An 18,405-nucleotide genomic window follows, 5' to 3' on the forward strand; every position below is an offset into this window, starting at 1 on the left:
GAATTGTTAATGGTAAAGTGAGATACAAAGCCTAATCCGAAACGTTTATTACAAGAATCAGGAGCCACCGCCAGGCGGGGGCAGTGGTCATTTCTTTCGCTTTTTCTACAAGCAAGCTAACTAACAGTTTAAACAAATCTTTAAAAAAAGAAATAAAAGTAAAAATGATTTTCGTTTTTTTTTCTCTAGTCATACTTGTTGTTTGTCCAGATATGAATCCTTTCAACAAATAAATTACAGACTTAAAAACATATAGTCAAAATTCAATCATTTCATGGTTAAGGTCATTTAGCGGTCAAGGACATATCTAAATTATTTCATATGTCTGTTTGGTCAAAAGTGTTGTTTTATACACGTATGAATCAAATCCGTACATAAATAAAACAATTATGACAACTAAACCAAAAATTCAATAATTTGACATTGACGGGCAAGGTCATTTAAAGCCCAAAGATAAGGTCAGTTCAACCTTTTATAAGTTCTCGTACAAAATGTTGTTTTGACATAGTATGAAGATAATTAATTTTTGTTATTATTAAATATAATTATCAATTACCAAGTTGCTTGCAATTACAGCAATAAAAGGTCATAAAACAGCCAAAGTCAATTTGAGTTTAATGTTTATTTAGGTCTTATCCTTGTTAGTATTTTAAGTCTATTCATCAGTTAATAATAAAGTTCTAGCCAGTAACAACAAAAAAGAATGAAAAATTCAATAATTTTACCTTCATGGTGAAGGCTATTTATGAGAGAAGGTATAGGTCTGTTAACTAAACTTGAAGGTATATTCAAAAAGATTATTATGTTCAAATTTGAAGCACAATGGAGACATTTGATCTCGAAGGTCAAGGTCATTTATAACTAAAGTTCAATGTAAGTCTGGCATCCTTAAAGGTATTGTCCAAAGAATTGTTGTGGCCAAGTATGAAGACAATACATTAAGAACTTATAATATTATGATCAAGGTACAATTTTGCGGACGGCAACGGCAACGTCGAGATAACTGTTACAATAACTCTATTTAATTTATCTTTTTAAATTCGAGTTTAAAGTGAAGTGTTATTGCAGAATTTAAAAAAAATGTTAAAAAAGAAGGGGACAATTGTTTAATGTATGTTTATATCTTGACTTGGTACACATTTCAAAATACATGTCAAAATAACGAATCATTTATGGGAATGATACGCATGCGCTTTTGATTATTGACAGATACGCATGCGCCGCTGATACGTTAGTGAAAGGTGTTCATACGCAGTTTCAGTGAGCGCCCGCTCCGTAATGGCGGAGTTTAGTCCTGGATTGAATTACAAATAATATAGATTAACTCAGAAAGTTACAATAAAAAGGTACATTATTTATTGTATTTTAGTGTAAGACAATTCTGTATAAATTCATATATGCTAAACCAATTAAAATTTTGTATTAAAACATATTTAATCATTTGACTCATATGACCTTGAGGAAAATATGAGTATATTGGAAAAATATTTTTCAAAAAGATCAGTACAGCGCTGCAATATTTTATTTGTATTTAAATGTCAGAATTGTTTTAACAAATGCAGACAAATATGTTATTTTAATGCAGAAGAAATTGTTGTGTCTAAATCAGTAGTCAACATTTTATATTAGAACAGTACATTTTTTCCGACCAAAGGCGGTCGCAAATCAGTTTCACTTCCAGTAAAAACGATACTTGTTCGAGGTTAATAGGTTATTTTGGAAAAAAACATAATAACAATAATGACAGAGATATAAAAAAAGCAATGTAAATAATTTGTAAGAGATAAGATTAAATATCCGGGGAAAACACTAGTAAAAAATAAAAGAACTTAAAACAGTAGAGTTCAATTCTGGAAATCCATTAGATTAATTAAACATTTGATGAGTTAACTATTTCAGGGAAAAAACTTCTTTACATTATTTTAATTATCTTAGAATGGCAAATACAATTCGCAGATTTCATTTTGTAATCTCAAAATGAATAATGACTATTCAACTTAAATTCAATTCTCCTCTGTCAAACTGATTTTGAAGGCCGTCCGCCAAAGAAATCATACTTCTATTTCAAATAGTTTATCCAAAAAACACAGAACTACACCAAGTACACATCTTTACCTTGACGAAAACTATAATCATTTCTATGTACGGCGGCACATCACATAATAAACTTATATCAAGCTGATGGTTTCATTTGTAAATGGGGGTTTTTACGCATTATTTCCGAGTAAACAGAACGAGTTGGGATAGATTGAAGATATCAAATTATAATGAACATTTTAAACAGATGTAATTGAAAACGGACATGACTAAAAATTAAAAGAGATTATTGTCTGTAGTCTAGAATTATTGTTTCTATTTGTTTTTGTCTTAAACAATCTTATTTCATATAAAAAGCGACAGATGAATATAGTGTTTATATCATAGCAAATTATCCGTTGGACAGATACGCATGCGCTGTTGTTTTGTAAAAGATATTCATGCATAGTAAAATGACGCGCTCGCTTTAGTCCTGAATTAAATAAAATAACAAATTGTAAAGTTACAGTATATTATTTATAATATTTTATTGTGAAATATTTATTTTCAACTATTTCAACTATTAAAAAGCTAAAACATATAAAATCACATTGAGCTTATTGAAACAAAGGTTTGACTTGTGTGACCTTTAGGAAAATGTTTTACCAGAGTATAAGGAGCAGATATTATTTTCAACAACAGCACATCATAATATTATCTGCAATAGTTTGATATTTTTAATAGAATCGTTCTGAAAAGTACAGGCACCATTGTTGGTATTCAACTTGAAAATGTTTCATCTCCATCATGATTTAATAATTGATAAATAAGTATAGCTAAAAATTGATTTTTTTCTCTTGAAAAACATACTTTCGCCAAAGTCAAAAGCATTTGGTGGATGGTTTATAGGGGTTTGCCAGAACATTCATATTGGTAGTAATGGCCTTTGGTTGTAGAACCCAATAAATCGAAAATTGTAATGTTTTTATCTGTTGAGGGTTTTTAAATGATATTCATAAAATGCATTACTATTTTACTAAAAAAGGTAGAGCATGATATTTGTAGAGTCATTTAGTATCTTTAAGTGGCAAATGTAATCTGTGTTTGTATTGTGGTTAAAAGCGACTACCGGGACTAAAATATGTATGTAATTGAATTTCACTCAGTCTTGATATGCAAAGGAAAAAAAAACATAATGCAACTAAACTTGGACATAGTAAACAATGTTAAGTATGTTTGCCTTCAAGTTTAACTTCCAAGGCGATCCTAAGGGATATGTTTGCTAAATTTTGTGGATGGAGTGTTGATATTAAAAGATAATAATCAAGAACATGTTATGAATTTTGTCTCATAAGCAATCTCGAAAATTATCAATGTGGTATCATAAAAGCTTACGGTAACTTAATCAGTTCTCCCTTACAACATGCTAGTTCGATTGACTTACTGTGTATGGTTCACACGATATTAAAGAGCTTATGCAATGATATTTATAAATATGAATAACAAAATGTAACAAAAGGTTATCAATAGTGGCACGATGTCATAAATTTGGAATATTTCAAAAGCTTACGCAAATTCTTTGTAATATGTCAGTGCTATTGAGAGTGACGATTTCTATGATATTATCCTTTTATTGACGTATACACTGTACTTATACTTTGTTTATATATTGTTTTGTTCCGACCAAACGATATGCTTTGAAAAAAAATTGATAACGAAAGGCATTTGATCTACACTCATTTTTTAATTATAGTCAATGGTTTGCTTCGTGTACACTACTTACAGTACTATTATGTAAAGTAACAGTACAACATATAATTTGCCAATAGAAACATTATCTAAACAATACATGATTCAATTCTTGATACACCGTTTCAAACTGATTAGCACTTTAAATGACTACATGCATGACAATTTAAATGATAATTGATTACATCCATACATTCGTTCTCGAAATCGTTTTAACCTTTTGTCATAGATTGCTTGCTATAAAATGAATTTCCTTGAATATTTTAATTAACAAACTATATCTTTAGTTTCTTAAAATCGTAAAATTAAATTTCATTTATCACTTATACCTTGGATCAGTTATCAGGACAACTATTTGAAATGTCTTCTTTTCAAGTTAATCGATATTTTATCAATCTTTTATCAGTGCTAATTGTGTAAACCATGAACACAGTCCGGAAAAAAAAACTTTAGATTTAAAGATTAGGAAAGAAAGAATTTAAATTTAAGATTAGGTAAAAAATTGCGAGGTCATATCATGACAACAGATAACCTGTAATTTTGAAGATAAATACGCTTGCGCTGAAGTGGTATATTTTATCATGTAGATATGGCGGTGTTTATTCCTTGATGAAATTATATTAATTTGATAGACTTTTTAAAGTACACCTTTATCATTTCACATTGTTGTGAAATTTCAATTTGATTTATTGATTTGGCATCCTTGAAAAAATAGCTCCAGAAAAAAAGGAAGTCTGGAAGTGATGCATATTATAATCGAATCAACTGTTGCTAAGTACCATATGTCTAAGTGACTTTGTACACTGAACGAGTCACAGCAAGGACGAACTTGTATGGATGTAGGGAAAAGAAAAGAGATATGTTTGAATAAATAAAGGGCATTTTTTATAAAATGCCATTCAATTTTATTAAATGTCATAAAGCATGTAAGTATAAAGTTTCCCGTAAAACATATCTGGGTGGTACAACCGCCCAACAAGTACATGTACATATATTGAAAGCATGATATTAATGATAACATTTACACAGAATATTGATGACAGTGTTTAACAAATTATAAAGTAAATTTAGTAAATATTTAACAAAGCACAAAGTAAATTTGGTCAAATATCATTACATATGGATATTATGTACAAACTAGCCGGGGGTGTTGGAGGAGATTTTTTTGTGCAAAAATATGAAAATATTTGCAAGGTAAACACGCACGCCAAGTAAACAAAGAGTAATGAATGGCATAGTAAATGCTGATTGGTTGATAACCTCACCCTGATGATTGGACAAAATTTAGAGGCTAAATGTTGTGCCTAATGCTGTACTAACTAAGTATTAAATAACTAAATATGTACAAAAACCTAAAAAATATATGTAGCCATAAACTTTTATTCATGATTTTGTACATGGGAAGAGTCACAGCAAGGACGAACTTGTATGGATGTAGGGAAAACAAAAGAGATATGTTTGAATAAATAAAAGGCATTTTTTATAAAATGCCATGAAAAGCATATAAGTATAAATTTTCCCTTAAACATATCTAGATGGTACAACCGCCACAAAGGGGTAAGCCCTGAGGAAACTGACTGTGACCAAACCTAACATTAAACAAATAAATGTACAGTCTTTATACAAAAAAAGCCAACCTTATCACATATGTTATGAACTGGATGCCATGGTTTGTATGAAACCGACCACTGTTATGCCCTCAATAACATGCCTTAACCACCATTTATTACTTTTAATATGTGGTATAATACTGGCAAGGTTGTATATTGTATAATTTTTATGTATACAGACATTATAACAACAGCGTTAAAGAATAAAATCAAGTAAAATATATAAGACATACGGAATCATTAAATATAAGTATTTGGTTACCTAGAGGCTGGAATATATAGACAAACAGACTAATAATATGACTTAGTAGTAATTTCAAATTCCACCTAATCGGTTGATAACGGAAAGTCAAAACTGTACCAGGGACGTTGCTGTTACAATCCACCTGAAAAATAATTTAGGAGATCGGCGGACTTTAGTAAATTGTGGTAAAAAGCTGTACTGTACATTTATGGAATGTAGATTTATAATTGAATTGATTTTGAGAGATGTTTCTTATTTCTTGTATGGTTTGTAAAGTTCCCTTACTTATAATTCCAAAAAGAAAAGACACGAAAAATGTATCGAGATAAGGCCTAACATGTCTTCCAAGTTCTACCTAAAGTCTCCTCACTTCTTCCTAAATCAGATTGAGGGAGAAGTCACTTCTGACCCAGCTCAAGCCCTGCCTTTGTATAAGTTTTTCACTTGACACAGATTGAAATGTGATATCAAATTATAGAAATTAATTGCAGAGACGTAGAAATGGTTGAATTGATTTTGGCCGCTCAATGTGGCCCAAATAATATCTACTTCTGTATATGACCATTTCTAACAACAAATCTCAGATGAGCAATCTGGGGCCCTGTAGTGATTGTAACAATGCCTTTATTGTAAGTCAAAGTTCATGGTCCCTTAACTGGGGCCAGCTTTACAGGCATACAAGTGTTTGTGTTCAGTCATAGTTAATGTTGGTTTTCCTTGGATTCTTACAAATTGTAGCTAAAAATATTTCTTTTTTTCTAGAAATCAAGATGGCACATGAGATACATTTAAAGAACAACAAATACCGGCAGTGGGTTAAGGCTGGCCTAGGCTTGGGTTATCTTAAAGAGGGACTTGCGCCATTTTGTGATGACATAGGAAGACAGCAGCACAACGATATTATAAACAAAATACAACAAACAAAGACTCTTCAACCAAATGTAGCATGTGGCGTCTGTCAGATAACAACTCTCCAGCCAGACCATGTCCGAATCTCAAAAGGGATATGTCCCCTCAAACAAGATACATGTAACTGTTGCTTTCCAAATAATAAGAGACCCTGTCCAAACAATTTATGTGGTGCTATCTATGACAGCATTATACAGTATCATGCATCAATACCACCAGCACCTTTTTGGAAAAACAGTGATGTCCAACAATGGTCGACAGACCCCTGGAATGTTATTAAATGTTTTATAAATGCTCCTGGGTACAAGGACAAGACATCAGCATTCAGCACTGACTGTACTGGGTTGCTTCATGTCATCATAAATAACAAGTACTTTCATAGTCATATTGGATGCAATGTTACCAGACCAAACAATCTTTTTTCACAGGTAACTCCATTAATATTGTTTACTATAATTATTATGTTTTTTGTTTAAATTTTGTAGAATATTAAGCTTTACTGTAATATTAAGTCTGTTAATTTAGTATAAAAGAAAAAGAGAATATTGTTACCTTAGTGCAGTTATTGATTAATTCTTTATTGAATTTTTATAGGAGTTTACCCATTACCGCAGTAAGATAACTTATATCCATATAACTATGACGTTAATGCAGTTATTTTGCCAGAGAAACAATTTGCAACAAATGAATAATGATTCAAAATTGTTACGCATTAAATCGTATTCTCAAATATGTTTAAGCAATACAATCTTTTGGCTAGCTCTATTTTTTGTGGGAAGGAAACAAAAACTATTTTTAGATTTTAAGCCTCACTGTAAAATGTACAGAAGTAGGTTATTTGTGCTTTATAAGTAAGTGCAACACATATAAATACCATAACTTCAGAAACAAAATTCTAAAACTTATCAAAAGCCATTTCTATTCCATTTGCTTTTATACAATCTGCTGTTTTCACACAATTATGATAATAATTATTATGTTAGAGGGACTCCACTGAGGTTTTCTTTTTCACATGACGGGACAGGAAATATTTTTTGAGATTATAACTCCATTTGATGTGGATCTATACTAATAACTTATGTGCAAAATTTCAGATCATTAGCTCGGCTCCGTTTTTCCAGAATTTAATTATTATAATTACTGAAAAATGACACAAATTAGAAACCGCGTTTAAAAACGCTTTTTCCACTATTCTAATTTGGGACTGAGGATAAAGACAAACATCTGATTTTCAATGTATTTTTGTGTATTTCCTAAGTTATAATATTTTATATTTCTGTTAAAGTGCTCATGTTTTATCTATGTGAAAATTTTAAATTGTGTTTTAGGCTTATAAAACCTCAGTGGGAGTTCCCTTTTTAAGTAGTTTAAAGTAACTTTATTTCAACTTTAAAAATTGTGTTTAGTCTCATTGGTGCACACTTAAATTTTATGTGAATGTTGTATTTTTTGTTTTCTGTATATTTATGTACGGCAGTACCGAAATGAAATTTTTCACTCCAGCAGTATGGAGTTAAAGGAGAGCAAGGGCTTAATACTTACATTGACTATACTGATAGCTGTTCTACAAGATTGGTAAGGAATTTGTACATCGAAAAGAGCCCAAGAAGCTGTTGGAAACTTCAAGTTTAATTTGTCCAAATTTAAAATTTAAATTTTGAAATTTTGAGTTTAGTCATAATAAAAAATAAGCCCCTTTTTCTAAAATCATTAAATTTATATAATAAAAAATTTAAACCAAATTTAAATTTACAACAAAATGAAAATATAAAAATGCATATTTTAAATTTTGTAAGAAGGGAAAGAAGAAAAAATTTTTAAATAAAAATAGAAAAATCAGACCACAAGCCCCTACAGTAAAAGGTTTTAAATTTTTTCCCAAAAAAGTCTCCGACCCCCGCGTTTTTTTTTTGTTTTTTTTTTAAAGGGGGGTTTCCCCCCCGGGGATGCCCCGCGATAGTTGAATTTTCCGCTTGTCAAAATTGAGGGAGGAAATTTGGGCGCTCCCGGGATTTTTGTCCCGGATTACGTGAAATTTTTCCCCAGCCGTATTTCCTCTCTTTTTTTTACAGGGGGACATTTTATTACTTTTAAATTTCTCTTAAAAAAATAACCCAAACACTTTTTATAAAGAAAATTTTTATTTTATTTTTTAAACGACGTAACATCTGTCGTATGCAAAAATTTAAAAAAATTTAATGTTTTGCGGGGAAAAAAAGTGATAATATGTAGTTTAAATTTTAAAATAATTAAATTTTAAAATGCCCTTTAAACCCATTTTAACCTTTCCCGATTTTTTTCAGTGCTGCAATCATATAAGAATTTTAAAATTTTTTCTTTAAACCATTTAAAACGATTTTTTAAATTTACGTTGTTAATTACCTTCCCACCAAATTTTACGAGAATAAAAATTTTAAGTGGGGCATAGCATATAATACAACAAAATTTACTTTTGAACTTATCATTTCTCTTTTTAAATTTAAAAGTTTGCATTGGTTATGATCTTTAAAAAAAATGAAAAAATATGTTTATTTATTCATTTTATCATTAAAAAGCGCATACCGTTGACTTACTGTAGTTTATTATAATAAAGAATTTTACTAATTTATTTCTTTCAACTCACCCCAAACCCCTTTTGGAGAATAAAAACCCCCACTTTTTATTTTCAATTTTCCCTCACAGTTTGTATTTAAGACAAACAAATTTTGGGTTTTACAAAATTTTGTAAAAAGGCATTTTCCAAAAATTTTTTCGTAAAAAAATATGTAAAAAAAAAGTTTTTTCAAAATATTTTTATACCGGTTTATGAACAGTCGTCCCCCCTGCTGCACCCAAAGGTAAATTTTTGCTAAAACTTGGGTTTTGTAGGTGTAAATTATTTTAAATTTAAACGGGGTTGAGCAAAAAAATAAATTATTCCTGATTTTTTTAACACCTTTTAAAGATTGGGGGGCTTTTTAAAAAAAACCTGTTTATTTTTAACACTTGTTTTATTGTTTTTCCCTAGAATAGAATTTTAAAAAAAAAAACCCAAGTGTTTTAGCCCAAACCTTTTAAATTTTACATTTGACAAAAATCAAAAGCAGAAAACCGAAACTAAATTACGTTTCAAACAACCTTTAATTTTAAAATTTGAACCCATCTTTTTCACATTTTTAAAAAAAAAAATATTTAAAAAAGCCTTTTGTTTTTAAAGTTCTCGGAAAATTTTTGACCGTTTTTTGTTAAATTTTTTTGTTTTTTTTGTTTCTTTTAAACCCCTTTTTCCCTTTTAATGTTTTTGTTTCCCCCCGGAAAGGGACATTAAAAACGCCGAGCTCATTAGATGATTTTTTAATTTAAAAAACAATTATATTTTAAATTTTAAAGATTTTTTTTAAAAAAGACAAAGTTTTGGAAATAAAATATCAAATTTTGAGTGCTGTTGTAGAATAATTTACCGGGGTTTTAGGGTTTAAATTTCGTTTTAATTAATCCCCCTTAGTTTAAATTTGTGACCCCCGACATATACCATTGGGCCCCGACAATTTGTACCCCCTTCCACACCCAAAACTATCTCCCCGGGCCCCCCTAGTAACTTTGGGGGCAAAAAAATTAGTTTTTTGATTAATTTAATTTTAATTTTAAATTTATGAACAATTTAAAGCACGAAGAAATTTATATCTATTTCAAGAAAAAATTTAATTTTTTAAATTTTGGGCCTTTTTTTGGGGTTAAATTTGGTTTTTGCCTCCCAATTTGAAAGTTTTTTAAAAAACTTTTTCCAGTGGGTAGAAAAATTTTTAAATGGGCGTTATATCACCGGTTTTTAGAAAAATTTTGAAAATAACCCAATTCGCCCCAAGATTTTTTCCCCGGGGTTTTTACCAAAAACTTTGCCGTTTTAAAAATGTCCGCCCGGGAAAAACTTAACGGTACCCCACCTTTAAAAGGGGAAAAAGCAAACAAAGGAAAGTAAAGAAAAAGAAAACATGAAGATTTTAAAAAAAAGTGACCCAATATAAATGTTATTTAAAAATAAATTTAAAATAGCAGCAAAATTTGAAAATTATTTCTTGGGTTTCTAGCTGAAAAAGAAGAATTCATTATCACTTTTTGAAAACTTTTGGAAAAAAAAATTTTGACACAAATTAAAGAAAAATGAGAACAGAAAAAGCTGCCAAAAAAAAAGGAATTTTAAGAGCTCAAAAATTTAAAAAAACCCCGAACTTTTTTGCACAGGTGGTGGAAACGAGAAAGAACCCTAAAGAGTTTTAAAAAAAAATTTACTGTTCTTGAGACAGAGCAAAAAAGAGGTAGAATTTTCAATTTGTTTTTTTCCCGTAAAATACCAAAAAAATTGTAACCCCGGGGGATTTCTATTTGAAATCATTTTACATTGTTTTCGGGGAAACCGGTTTCATTATTTTTTTGTTTTTTGGTTATAAATGGTCCCCCTATTACTGTTTGTTCGGTTTTATTTCCGGGAATTTTACTGTTTTTTTTCCGGGTTATAAAATTGGGGTAAATGTTTAAATTTTTTTTTTCTGGGTTTATAAAATGATCGAAATTTCTGTTTTTGGGTTTTTGGTTGAAAATCCAAATACATTTTATTTTTTGTTTTTCTGGTTGATAAGGTAACATGTAAAACTGGATTTTTTTCTTGTTGATTTTAACCGGAAATGTATTTCTGTTTTTTTCTTTGGGGGGGCATCCGGTAAATGTATTCCGGGTTTTTTTTCCCCGGTTGATACATGGTACCCTTTTTTAATGTTTTTCCCCGGGGATATACGGTAAAGTAAAAATTTCGTTTTTTTGGGGGAAAACTGATTGAATTTCGTTTTGGTTTTTTTTATTTTACCCGTACAAAGTATTATGTTTGTTTCTGGTTGATTAAACGGGAAAATGTATTACTGAAATTTTTCTTTTTGATAACCCCGGTTTTAAAATTTTTACTTTTTGTTTTCTGGGTTTACATTTCCCGGAATGTAATTTCGTTTTTTTCCGGGGATTTTTGGTACTGTATTACCGATTGTTTCCCCCGGTTTTATTTAAACCGGGGAATGTATTTACTGGTTTTGTTTCCCGGTTTTATATCGGACAATTTTATTTTTTTTGTTTATATTACTGTTTTTTTCCCCTTATATTTCCGGAAAATTTTTACTGTTTTTTTCCCGGGATATACCCGGTTTTTAACATTAAAGGGACATGATTACAAAGTTTTCTGATTTTAAAAAACCCCAATATGAAATGACATGGTTTTTAAAAATTTTCCCCAAAATTTGTATGGTTTAACCCGTTTTTTATTACCTTGTCCCAAAGGGCCCCATAAAAAGCCCGAGCAAACTTTTTAATTAAATAATTTTTAGTTTTTATTGGGTTTCGAGTTTTTACCCCCCTTTTTAAACATTGAACTATAATATTAAGCTTGTCACTCTTTCGGTTAGATTTTTAGCTGACGGTGAGCTATCACACTGTGAGCTTTTAGGATCGTTGAATGTTTGTCGTCGTCCCCATGTGTTCGTTAACACTTTAGCTGTCACATTTTGCCTCAATCTTTATCAAACTTTGTCAGGATACTTTTCTAGTTCATTGCTTGCATGAATTAGAACATGCATCATCTCAGATAAAAAACCAGGTCACATGAGCTAAAAATAGAAAAAAAAATTGTTAACACTCTAGTGTCTACTGTTTTGATCCAAATATCCTGAACATTGGTCTGAAAGTTTGTCTTATCAATTCTAGGTGAAGTTCGAATATGGGTAAACTGGGATTAAAAACAAGGCCACGGCGCCCAAATATGGAAAAAACCTTGTTAACAATCTAGTGGTCACTTTTTGACTCAATTATCTTCGAACTTGGTCAGGATGCTTGTCTATGTAAATGCTCGGATAAGTTCGTACATGGGTCATCTCGGATGAAAAACTAGGTCACAGGAACTAAAAATAGAAAAACCATGCTAACACTCTTGTGGCTACTGTTTTAATCCAACCTATTACTACCCTGGAAATTGGTCTGAATGTTTGTTTTGATGATTTCTAGGTCAAGGTTGAAGAAGGAATCAAGTTGGGTCAAAAACTAGGTCAAACTGCTCAAATATGAAAATCCTTGTTAACACTCTTATGGTCACATTTTTGATTAACCTGTCATGAAACTTGGTCAGGGTGCTTGTCTAGGTAATTGATGGATGAGTTTGCTGGGTCAGGTGAGCGATCTAGGTCATTCTTGGCCCTCTTCTTTTCTAGAGTCATAAGATTGACAAAACAGTAAAGTGTGGTGGCACCAGTGTCATATATGGACACATTTCTAGTGTTCTTTATCTTTTGGGTAATTTGAGATTTGTTAAAACCGTTTATTTGTTTGCTTTAGAAAAAAGTCGAGTGTTGCCCCTGCCCAGTGGTGGCTCTTGTTGAGTTATTGCCCTTTGTTAATTTTCTTACTTAATAATCTTGTCCAGAGCATAACTGGGTCACTATAAGTTTGATTGACTCCAAATTTAGTATGTTAGCTTTTTTAATTGACCTGAAGTGCATTGCATAAGAATCCATCACAGAGTCCATCGTTTGATCTGTCAGTGAATTTTTGTCCATGGTATTTTTATTAGCTCACCTTGCACAAAGTGCTGGTTAGCTTTTAGGATGGCCAACCAAATGCGTCCGGCATACGACGTCTTCTATAATACCACTTGAACAATATTAATAAAACTTGGCAGGAATTATCTTTTTATGAAGCTCTATCAAGATTGTTCAATGAATGTCATTCCATGCTAAACTCCGGTTGCTATGGCAACTTAAAGAAACAACTTAAAAGCTCTTACACTTCAAAATGGAAGGGACTAGAGCTTAGATATTTCTCACAAGGCATAAGCTTGTTAGTTTCTACAAAGTATATTCAAATTATGGTCTAGAGTTGAAAATTGGTCTCTGTTTTAGGGGTTAAAGGTTTTTTTTATAAAGACTTTCTTTGCAGGGATAAATTGAGATAGTCTATCTTGTATTGTTTGTTTCAACAGATATTGTTATGAAGATTTTTCTGTTAAAGCATAAGAAGATGAAAAGTTTGTTGAATGTGAATGTTAATTCAAAACAGGGGTTATAACAATAGCACAAATTTGAGAGCTACAGTGAAGTTGATTTCCCCATTCAATAATGGATTTTTCCATTAATTTCGTAACACCATCAGAAAGGAAGACCGTGTCATTTCTGAAAAACAATTTAAAACATTGACAATGACTTGCATATTGTATTGTGTAAGATATTAAACAAAAATGAACAAAAATGTTTGTTTTTTTTTCACAAAAATTAGTTACTTTTTTATCCTTCTCGTTTGCGGGAAAAATCATATATTTCAACATCGAACACTGGTCTTACTGATGAACGAATTATGTCATAATATTCTATTCTGAGAACAAACATACAATTCAAATCATTAAATAAGGCATATCAATCAGTACATTTAACAACTTTGTTTCAGAAAACATCTGTATCAATCTGACCTCGAGTTGAGATTATAAATAGAACTAAACCGAAAGTAGGCGAAACGTCTGCAATGTACAAGAAAATTTAGAAATTTTGTTACATAAACTCGTATTTCATAACAAAGAAGTGAAGATGAATACAATAATCGGTATGCTATTTTGAAACAGGTATTTTGTTTACTATTTGTGAAGTATTAAGGCATGACATTCAGTATTTATGAACATATCACCTTCCGTGTTCTGATTTATGAAATTATACATGTACACATGTGTTATTGACCGCAATAAATGTAAGTGAAAATGGAACAATAATTATGGTAATTATCCATGGTGCTAGTAATACTTAATTATCTTTATCATATTGTTAACTAAGCAAGAAAATTACATTATTTTAAAATAACCTAACCTCACAATATTTGAAAATCTTCTAAAAATGACTTACCAAACAGTACTTTTTGAAACATGAAAATGGTTCATATAGAAAAACAAGGGAAGAAAACACTGAATTGACTCGTGAAAATGTTGGTCAAATAGTCTGCCACGTGAAATTCTGACCTTCCTGAGATCCCTGCTGTTTGTTGTTGTTGTTTTTTTTAGATAGAGGTGTTCTAATATGATAAACCCCAGATGCTTGGGGGTTAGATCCTGCCCCCAACATGAGACCCCTGAGTAAACTCCATCAAACAATATTTTGATATTTAAACACTAATGGGATATATGTTACAATTATAATAATCTGGTTTTCGAAAAAAATACATATATGAAAAAAATTGTTTACCATCATGTATTAAGATTTGATTCCGGGCAGACAGGCAAATTGGTTGGGCTATTTTTCGTAACAGTTTTCTCAGCAACTACTTATCAGAGCCCCATGATATTTAGCATACCGCTTTAACACATTGTCCAATGCCATGGGATTTGATTTTTATGCTCCCCAAAAAATTTCAGGGGGGCATTTAGTCGGCGCCTTGTCCGTCTGTCTGTCCATCCGTCCGTCTGTTCGTCCGTTGTCTTGTGCGGAGCATTACTTGAAAACCCTTGGAGATAATTTGTTTAAACTTCATGCAGTTGTAGAGGGCATTGAGGGGGAGTGCAGTGTCAAAAAATCATTACTCCATTCTGCCCGGTTTTTAAATTATCCCCCCTTATAGAAAAATCTTGTCCGGGACATAACTCTAAAACTATAAGAGAAATCACTATGAAACTGTCTAGGTGAATAGATCTCAATGGGTAGATGCGCAGTGCATAAGAACAATAACTCTAATTGTCCTAACTTTGGAGTTTTTGCCCTTCGTTAATTTTAACACTTTGAACTTTGTCCGGAACATAACTCTAAAACTATAAGAGATATCAAGATGAAACATTGTAGGTAGATACATCTCATTAAGTAGAAGTGCAGTGTTAAGGAACCATAACTCTGTTAAGCCTCATTTTTGAATTATCTTCCCTTTTAGAAAATCTTATCCAGGACATAACTGTAAAACTATAAGAGATATCGACATGAAACTTTTAGATATATCTCAATAGGTAGATGTGCAATGCACAAGAATCATAACTCTGTCTTGCTTAATTCTGGAGTTATTCGCCGTTGTTTATTTTTACATTTTGAAGTTGTCCTGGACAAAACTCAAAAACATAAGAGATATCAACAAAAAACTTTGTAGGTTGATAGATCACATTGATTAGAATTGCAGTGTAAAGAACAGAAACTCTGCCTTGCCTAATTTTGGAAAAATTGCACTTTGAACTTTTTCCAGGGACATAACTCAAGAGGTATACTTCCCTGTGTCCAAAACCTATTTGGGGAGCATTACCCGGCTCAAACCGGTCGCTTGTAGGTATGTCGCTAATCTACTTCATGTTTAGGCCAAAAAAATGTTTGTTTAGGGTAACCCTCCCAAAATTGCTAGGTAGGGTTGGTAGGGATAATTTTAATATCTTTTTTTTTTTCAAAATCTGTCTTGGGTTCAGAGTGTTTTCTTGCACATGGCAGTCTTTCCTACGCTACTGTCATTGCCTGACTTGTATTATAATATTTTATCATATAAACAATAATTCTGATTAAAATCTGCATAGCTTTAATGCCATTTAATGTTATTTAAACACTTAATAAAGACAATATACCCAAACATGTGTTATTTTTTGATGTTTGTTTGCTGCAGGCACGACTTTAATGTTTGACTCTAACCTGAACAGCGAACAGTGCAGATTCTCATCAGCTTGCATATTTACAATTCTGCTGATCAAAGTCTGCATTGGTTGCAAAGGGCAGATCAATCCTCTGCTAGCATGGAAGGATTTAAGCACAATAAAAGAGCTAAAATGACATGCTTTGATCTTATTTTCAAAGTTTTAGTTAAAAAATCTAGACTTATTCTGTTTTTCACTATTTGATAGTCATGCATTAAATACTGCACATGAAAAATTGTAGTGCTGATATCTTGAATCTCTAACAGTATTACATAGTGTATATTTTGACACTATGGTACAATTTAACAAAATCTATAATTTTGATTTGCACTTTTGAAACACTGGTTCACATAAAAAGTGCAAACACTTCTTTGTGTAAAAAGACACATTTGTCAATCAAATACTGTTTATTTTCTATCTGATACATGTATGTCAACATATCAAAGACAATAGCCAACCTTTTTGATGAATTGGCATTTCGTAGATGTCATTCAAAGTGTCGTCTAATAGTATCAATGGCCCGTCTGAAAAAGCAAATACTAGATCTCAAAAAGACATGGAAAATGGGATACATTTGTGACGGTGTGAAACAAAATGATGCACAGTACAGAATCAGACTCCAAGTCTGGCTAAAAAAAATCAGTATGCAAAAGAGGATGAACAAGAAATGTGTCCATAGGACACGGATGCCCCCACGCCACTGTTCTGTCAATCTTGTAACTCTAGGTCAAATATTTTTGGACTACATGTGACACAAATTGAATCACTAAAAATCAATAAAGGGTCATAATTCTGTTAAAAATCGGTCGCAGCAAAAATTCCTTCCTTTACTACCATCTACACATTAAGGTTGTTAATCACTGGAAGTTTAAGCAAAATCTGCCATTCGGTTTAAGAGGAGTTGTGTTCACAAAATTTCTACATATTATATAGTGAAAAAATCAACAAAGGGCCATAATTCTGTTAAATTTGGTCGCAGCAAAAAATCTTTCCTTTACTACGATCTACACATTAAGGTTGTTCAGCCCTGGAAGTTTAAGCAAAAACTGCCATCCGGTTTAAGAGGAGTTGCGTTCACAAGATTTCGGGACGTACGAACAGACGTACGGACGGACAAGTGCAACGCTATATGCTCCCACTTTGTGGGGGCATAAAATTATACTTGATAAGCTTTGCAGGTCTCCAGAATAGCTTTGTAAATATGACCGGTGGCTATACTTATACTCAAGTGCACTTGATTTTCAGTGGGACTACGGTCTAATTTGCCTCTAACTACTATCTGAACTTGTACTGGTTTAATAAATTGCAACACTTTCAATTTTCCAGTCAAGCTGAAATGTGTAACTTCAGTATTATTTTCATTTTAATCTGTTTATTCATTTTGAAGTGTGGCACAGGACATATCAAAACAGCTTTTCAAATTTTAAAATATTAAAAGCAATGAAAACAAAATTAATGAAAGATAGAAAATAACAGACTCGGTTTTAATGCATCTTTACCTATCAAAGCAGTATTAAATGAAAAGAGTATTACATGCATGTTGTTAACTTAGTAGCACCACGTACGGTCAGCAGCATTTCATCTGCATGACGTAACCTGTTACCATGTCGAGATAACTTAATAGGCCTGAATAAAATTTACTCTTAAGTGGAGGGAATATTCATAGACAGAAATGTCAACATGCGGCGGAGGTGGGCTGTTTCCGCGTGCTGAACCCACAAATGACTTTTTCGAAATTGGAAAGCCAGATACGATGCCTCGATGGGTTGTTGGAAATTTTCCATTAAAAAAATGAAGGTACTGTCAAAGATAAATGGTGCTAATTTTTTTGAAGTTTAAATTTAATGTCAGAGTCGATATAAAAACACAAGCCGCAAGCTAACAAGACAGATTTTTTCAAGAACACGACATTGCTGAGCGGCATTTCTGTCTAAGTTCAAGTCAGAGTAATTTTTTTCGCCATGTTGCTTGTCATACCTACCAGTTTCCAATAGCGTGATATTTATTGGACCGCAATACATCACGAGCCAATCAAAGCACGTATAACAAAAATGACCAATCTTAATCGTCTGAGCGTTTCACTACAGCGTCTCAAGCGTTTTATTCGTATTTATCCGCCCTTTGAAACTCTCTATTCGCTAACAATTACATTTGTTTTGCTCAGTAACAGAAATAAATAGTTAGGGTCGACGCATTTTTATAGGTAGGGCCGCGTTACCCGAAACAGACAT

This window comes from Ruditapes philippinarum, unplaced genomic scaffold, assembly GCF_026571515.1.
Source record: "Ruditapes philippinarum isolate M1 unplaced genomic scaffold, ASM2657151v2 ctg13693_1_1_1_1, whole genome shotgun sequence".
NCBI lineage: Eukaryota > Metazoa > Mollusca > Bivalvia > Venerida > Veneridae > Ruditapes > Ruditapes philippinarum.